Below are 7686 nucleotides of genomic sequence, written 5' to 3' on the forward strand. Positions count from 1 at the left end.
TGAAAGGGCAGTCGGACCAAGGTGAAAGCAAAGGCAGCAGCGTTGAGACCTTGCAGACACCTGCCAGGTACTTGCAAGAGACTGACACTGCTAAATAAAAATTACTCAGACAGAGAGATAATATAAAGCGCCGTATGTTGGTGCTTCTGATTAACTTAACTTTCATTGTATGAATTCTTAACTTTTCCTTAACTTTTATTGTAGGAATCAAGAGGGAAGGGCAGCCAGTCTCTCCCTGCAGAATCCTACCTGGCTCACTGTGTGACTTGGAAATAACCCCAGGTTTTCTGTATTTTGTTTCTGTGTGAGAACGACTTCTGTAGCAGCAGAGCATAGGGCACACTTGCCCCTGCTTCAGTGCAATGAAAGGATCCGCTGCTTCCAGTTTGGTGAAATCCAGTCTCTGACAGCACACCCATTCTGCCCGCATTATATTCATTTTAGTGGAAACGATGCAGTCTGAGTGCAAGGTTGTTCTCATTTATAAATATTAGTTTAGTCAGGGTGAGTTTTTCAAGCAAAGGATGATTATGCAGAGCAGATAATTTGTGGTTCAAAGTATTTACTGTCCAGCTACTCCAACTTTTTCAAATACATCATAATCTGCTTTATATTCATGTGTGTAAAAAAGAGAGTGCACTTACGGAATATTATGTTTTACTATTCCAGTGACAGTTTAACTTAGAAGAAGTGATCAAAGTAGACACTCATCAACACTCATCACTTTCCAGCTAATACCACACTGATTGCAAATGGAACAGGAGAAAATCTCTGCATCTTGGAGGCTCTGACAGGTAACTGCGAAGAAGTTTATAACAGCCCTTGGAGCTGAAATGAAGGGCACCTTTCCCTGCTTTTTCATTCTGAGGAGGCAGGCAGTGGCACTTCCTTGCTCACTAACGAACAGTGCTGATCAGCACAGCATCTTCCCATTCACGTCAGACCTTTTGTTTTCAAGGACCACACGTTTCTTTTCTAACACGTTTCTTATTTCTCTCTGTTGTAACTGCTGCATCTTCTTTGAGCTCCTGGGCACTACGAGACATGTCCTAGATGTTGAATCTTGTTATTTTTTTGATAAATCTGTGAAGCTCAGAGCTCAGCTGAAACTGCAGCTCAACATCCTGAAGTGCCAGTTTAATCTATTTCTAGCATTGGAAAAAAAGGGGGAGAACCAGAAAACGTTACAGCTTTCTACCAGTAATAACAGTGGGAACAAACTGTCTTCCAGAAAATAATTTAATCCCTGGAGTATTGGAGATGGCCTTTGAGTATTGTGTTTAACAGAGCCTAAGATAGGGGAAGTGTCCTGTTTTTTATTAAAAAAAAAAAAAAAACAAAAAACAACAAAAAACCCAAACTAAACCTTTTTCCTATAAAAGTTCATTAAAGTGCAGTTTTCTTTTACAGTTTTCCAGACTGAAACTGCAAGTGGAACAGCTATCTCTTTGAAATCCTGAGGATTGTTTTTGCCTTAGCATCACTGAATCACTTCTTGGGTATGTGCCCTTCATATATTGTTTTATCTGAGTTTGAGATCTGGAGGGGTTGAGTATTAATCATTATGGTGGAGCGGCTAATGGCAGTTCTTTTAAGAGATGATTGCTTACTCACCAGGAGGGCTAGAGAAAGTTTTTAAAGACAAAGATGGGTGCTGGCTAACCTGTTTGCCATTGGAAAGCCAGCAAAATTAGGTCTTTATGTCACAGAATTTGAAATTTCCCTCTGGATTCACCAGAGTAGGAAGACAAATTTCACCATTGTTTTCATAATTCCATCTGGGTTAAGACAGTTGCCATCCCCATTAAATGTCAGACAAATGCCACAGAAGATGAGAATTAAAATTCGGATGTCATGTCTGCCTGGTTCTCAGGATCAAACAGAGTTTATTTCCTCACAGATGCTAATCAGCAGCTTCACTGGCTCTGAATGGGCTCCAGCTCTCCAAGAGGCTGTGGACAGAGTTTCTGGATGTCTCCATGGGCTGATGGTAGACAGGTCTGTGGTTGTGTGCCTGAAGTAACGTGGTAGACCCTATCCTTCTGTTCCAGCCTGCTCTCTTAGGCCAGCAAATCTCATGCTTATTGTAGGCTGTTAGAGATGTTCCAGGATAAGCCACTTCTTTTCACATATTTTCATTTGTAAATTCACTCTGTGCCTGGACATCTCTTTTGTGTGTGTGTTTGGAAATCAGTGGTTCAATTTAAAACTATTCAGTATGATGTCTTGTCAAGGTTCACGCCCTCCAAAACAGCAACCTTGTTTTAATGCTTGAGTTGCTTTAGCTTTCTCTCCAAATACCATTAATTCTCTAGAAAATCTGCAGGCATATCTGTAAGTATATAGACTATACAGAAGTATGTGTAAAGGTATCTGAGTGCATTAGGCCAGATATTAGGAATAAATAGGATGACCGCCTGTTTAGCATTCAGCTTTACCTATCTAAACTATAATTTTCATTTGTTCTGTGGTTGTGACATTTAAATCAATGCTCACAAAATAAAATTGCTTTGTTTAATAATCCTTTGTGCCAGGGTTATCAATAGTTCATTAGTCTTGCTTTGCATCTGTCGATAAAAGGTGCAGCTGAGAAGGAGAATGCTCAAGGAAGAGAGTATATTCTGTATGGGAAGATGTCTTCACTTTGGCCACCCTTTCTCTCCTTTTGATTGTAGGCTGCATGGTGTGGTTGCAATGTACCCATAGCTTTTTTTTTTTCTTGAAACACGGTAGAGACTGCTATAAGGTTTCATTTATTCTTGAAGAGCCAAAAGTGGCTTTTGAGTCTTGAGCTATATTCACACCGTGAAAACACATGTGTGAGAAACTTCCACAACAGGATCAGTAATTATTTTAGCTGCCCTTTGGGTTTTGCCACTCATCCAAAAGGCATTCATGCAAAGGCAAGTTGTCCCTTCCTGGCTAGAAACCAGTGTGCCTCTGAACAAGATGACAGTGTGCTGCATGCTGACTAATGAGTGCCCCTTCCTGGGCCACCTAGGTGCTCCTCACTCATTACCCTGGTTTATGTAGCTTGACATGAGAAATTGGATATTATCCCAGCAAGGTGGCATGGCTTCAGGCAATGATATTTTACTCACATAATCTTGCCAAGTTCATCTTAGCAGCATTTTATTTTCTGGTTCCTCTTGATCTGTATCACTGAACTCTATACAGAACGTGATGGAGACGCTTCTGCGTCAAAGTTGACCTAACAAAACTTCAGCACACCCTTGGTAATTTCAGCTTTTTATCAATTAATTGGAACTCCACATAGTTTGACAAGGAGGTCAACAAATAAATTATGTCATTAATTGCATACCAAATAATTACTTTAATGGCTGCTAGGATGCTACTTGATTTCTTTCACCATGATCATTACATAGTTGCGGCAAGTTTTACTAATGATCAGCATACAGTGGTTTCACAGTTCATCAAACCAGCAGATGTTGAGTGGTCATTACCAAGGTGTTTGAAATACCCTGTCTCTGCAGCAGTTGTATACAGTACAGGAGCCTTGCCTGGGTTTACTTTCTTGGGTACAAATGGGATTTCTGTTCACAGAGGAACTTCTCGTGGTTACTTGGAGGTTGAGCTGGAAGGTGCAGTAGCACAGTTGTGCCCATTGTCCTTCAGCCGAGAATCCTCTGCAGGCCAGAGCCTGGGTAGATTGCTGCAGACTGGAGCTCCACCATAACCCTACGCTTATGTTGTGAATTGATTCAGCACATCTAAGAGAAGCAGAGAGTTTATGTAGCCCCATAAAGTGATTGTAAAGGCCTCCAGGGATATGTAGAGTTCATTCTGAAAAAAAGCAGCTAAGTGAGACAAAACCCTCTGGCCTTCTAGTACTCTAGAAACAAGGTTTTGAACATACACGTACCTTGTTAAGTAGACCCAGTGAAAAGTTTTGACTGAAAAACTATTTTGTCAGCATATTGTTTCAATGAATGTTTCATGAAAGCCTTTTGATTTCTTCAGATTTCTTGTTAGAACAACATTGATCATGTAATTCTGGTGCAAGTCATTTCTTCTTCCAGTTTATTTTATTTCCTTTTCCATTTTGCCACAGGAAAAAGAACAGAAGATTGAAAAGTTATAATGTCTTCAGACTAATCCTATACCCTTTATTTCACAATGCACTGCTGGAAATAAGAAATGGGGAAAAAAGAAATCAAAAATTGGCAAACTGAAAAAAAAATATTATTTTGCCGTTTCTTTCAAGATACATTTGCCTGTTTTGAAATCAGTTTTATTCATATGTAAGTTAGATAAGTGGTCTCATAACACTAGGCTACAGTTGAACAAAAAAGATTTGTATATAAAGAACTGAGTGATTTTAAACAACTTCTTGTGTTACGGTATTTTCTATCAATATTTCATCAGAAGAAGTCAGTGTAGTGATTTACTCCGAGTCTTGCTTTGCTGATTCAGGTAAGCTGTCTCTGTTCAAGTGTCATTCTTCGATGGTTTTCTCTGCTGATAAAAGTTAGCAAGGAGAATGAAAAGGGGCAAATGCTCACAGCTATCCAGACAAACAGGGAGAGAATGAAAGAATTGTGGTTCTTTTTGAAGTGATGTCTCTTTCCTCCTGGCTGCAGGAGTCTCACAAGCCGTAAGTGTGTTTCCACGATTCATGTGCCTACTGACTTCAGGACACTGAGGTGCACCTCCATGGGGAAATATTGCCAATGACTTTCTCCTGCAATTGCCTGCTTTGAATGTGGCAGTGAAAAGTAGTTCCATTAGCAGGTGATGTACTGGGTTTATGGGGAATGCTTGAAAATCTGTATTCATGAGAATGATTGGAAATTTCTTTTCTTTGCTCCAGGCCAAATGCAGATGTTATTCAGAAAGATTGTCCAGTACAGTCATCCTAAATTGAGCTTTTCTCAACTCTCAACAAAAATAAGAACTCTCCAGTGTCCTCACCCAACCAAAATAACCAGTGATGTCTCCAGGGCTGCAGTGTAACTCCATATGGCAGCAACTGCAGCAGCAGGCAAGACTAAGCAGTGGGAAAACAGGTCAGTTAGAAGGCAAGAGGATATTTGGCACATTTATCCACTGTCTGCTGCTTGTGAAGCTCTTCCAAAACCTGACTATAGCTGTGACTGTCACACTGTGTTTGAAGACCAGATCCAAGAAATGACTCGGGGCCCATCTGTGTTGCCAGATAACTTCACTCTGTTGTTTGCTTCTGGTCTTTGCTGTCTGACTGTCCATGCTAGATGCTGTTTTGAAGTGAGCCAGCTAGTTCCCTCCAAGAGGAAACTCTCCAGGGCTGCTGTCACAGATGCAATGTGTATTCTTATCATCACGCTGTCTCAAAGCTCTGATGAGCTGTGAAACATCTCTGATATCACCTCAGCTATCTTGGACCAACGTTGTTATTCTGCCATAGGATTACTTTAAGAGTCCCAGTGGATATGCAGTACGGATGTGGCTATTACCTTCAAGAGGGAACTAGTCCCCAGCCATGCCCTCAAATCCTGTAGGCCAAAGAGGAAAGAAATTGTCAAGGTTGGGCTGATGAGTGCACAGCAGGGGTAGTTTGCTCTGACTGTGCGGCATTGCTGTGCCCATCGTAGGGAGTCACCTTGGTTGTGAGTAACACACACAATTTTAGTAACAATTTAAAATTTAGAGCATACTGTGAAGGTAACTTCATATGGGAATCCACAGCTATATTACTTTTTCCTAGTTTTATTGGCAAATACAGCCTTTCTACTGTTTTGCCTCATGATTTATTTTTGAATGTGTTATAAATAGCCAGTGCTCTAGATTGGGTCAGTTCCCTAGGGAAATAAGTGTATGCCACTTACATACTAGAGGTTAAATTCTTCCCATTGCATTTAAAGAAACCTTATTATAAGGTATATTTATTTTGTCAAATGACCAGTAACTCTACAGAAGACATTAAAGAGAGTAAACTCTAAACTCTCTGCTCTGACTTGGACCTTGACATTATAAGTGTAAGACTTGAGCGTACTGGGCTTTCAAAGATATGCTCAGTGTTGGCTGAGCAATGTGTCATGGTGAAAGAGGTGGCAGGGCAGGGGAGAGAGGTATGAGCTTCCTTCAGACCAGCCAGCAAAGGAGCCAGGAGCAGTCCAGCAACAACACTGCCAAGCATAGCATAGGCCAATTTCCCTCATCAGAAGCTGGTCAGTGCACCTTGCTGGTGCAGAGCCTTTCTTCTTGTGCTTCTAGTCCTACAAAGGTTATGAAGAGGGAGAAAGGGAGAAAGACAAAGTATGAGGGATGTGTGTCATTATATGGCAATTCAGTTGTTTTTTCCAGAAATGCTAACTGACAGCTAGTCATACAGCACAAGCCAGTGTGTGTCTTCATCTCTGCCATCTGTTGTGGTTGCCCTCTTCCCTGCCTACTCCTGATGGAAGAATTGTCTTTTTTTTCATCCTCTGAGCTTCCTGGATAACTGATCTCCCTTCTGCCAGGGCTGGACCACTGTCACAAGGCTGCTGAGAAGACGTGACCTGGAGGAGATGGGTATAAATGCTTGCCTCCCTGCAAGCTACCCACCCACTGACACTGGTTTAGCTCCTCACTTGGAAATCTCTCTTGATTTTAATAAAGAAACCAAAATGAAATGAGTTTTAGAGAAACTGACATCTGCCTTACGTGCTGGAGAGGCAAAATCCTTCTTCTCACTGAATGGGGGAGCTGAACTCCAGAATTCAAAGCAGTAGACTGTTTCATACTGATGATGTATGTAACGTAATTTACTCCTTTCCTGTAATGAAAAGTGTTGATGCAAGTGAAAAACAGCCTTCAACCTATTTTGACCCTGTGGAAGGTCGAAAGAAAAGCTTAACTAATTTAACACTGCCTTTTTTTTTGGAAGGATGCAATTCATACTTTGGTTTAGCAATCCAGCATAGAAGAAAACAGCATGACTCGAGCCAAGAAGAAGAGTAGAGAGAGTGAAAAACGACAGTACAGATCAGCAGTACAGAAGCAGGCTGCTGCAGCACCTGTACAGAAAGCCTGAGGCCAGCCAGAAAAGTGGCAGAAAGATTGCTGTGGGAAATGGCATGGGGAGCACCATATGCACCGAGCGCTAAAAGGCTGAGAACAGCATTTTAAGCTATCCTAAAGATGGGGGAGATGTCTCTGCCCTTGGGTAGGGGCAAAGAGAGAGAGGAATTTTTGGAGATGTCATTTCAAGGCCATACTTTTAATGTTAGACAAGGGCATGTTTGCTTTTACTTAAACTAATATGTGTTGATGCTAACAAGGCACTGTAGATGTTTACAGGGATGCAGTGTGTAGATAGGAATGGAGCATGGCTGTTGTGTGTTTCTTTAGAGGAGAAATGAGTATTGATACAGTTGTGTGACATTTACAATAAAAAGCAATCCATGGGTAAACCTGGCAAATTAACCACTTCGAATGCAAATTAGGGAGAGCTTCTGTTCTGCTGTGTTCTTGTTTTTGTCTTGATGTGGAAATTGTTTAAAGCAGGAATATAGTTTAATGATGCTCTCAAAATAGCCTCTGCTACTACTATTAGGTTGTTTACAATCTATAGAATGCTAAATTTTTCTACTAAGTGTATTTTCTTCCTAATTTTGAATTTCCCTAATCTGCTGAGTCATTTCTGCTTGGGATAAAATAGAAGAAAATGCATTGTGTGAAGTCAAAACAGGTTGTTAAAGCCAT

At 40.9% G+C, this 7686-nt stretch overlaps 1 long non-coding RNA gene across 1 annotated transcript; it reads left to right on the forward strand.

The window, feature by feature from the left end:
* The first annotated feature begins 569 nt into the window (after nt 1-569).
* On the forward strand, nt 570-2433 carry LOC136018062 (uncharacterized). Its single transcript, XR_010614208.1, has 3 exons — nt 570-794; nt 1411-1499; nt 1901-2433. It is a non-coding gene; the product is annotated as an uncharacterized LOC136018062 (long non-coding RNA).
* The last annotated feature ends 5253 nt before the right edge of the window (nt 2434-7686 follow it).

Source organism: Lathamus discolor, chromosome 7 (genome assembly GCF_037157495.1).
Source record: "Lathamus discolor isolate bLatDis1 chromosome 7, bLatDis1.hap1, whole genome shotgun sequence".
Classification (NCBI taxonomy): Eukaryota; Metazoa; Chordata; class Aves; order Psittaciformes; family Psittacidae; genus Lathamus; species Lathamus discolor.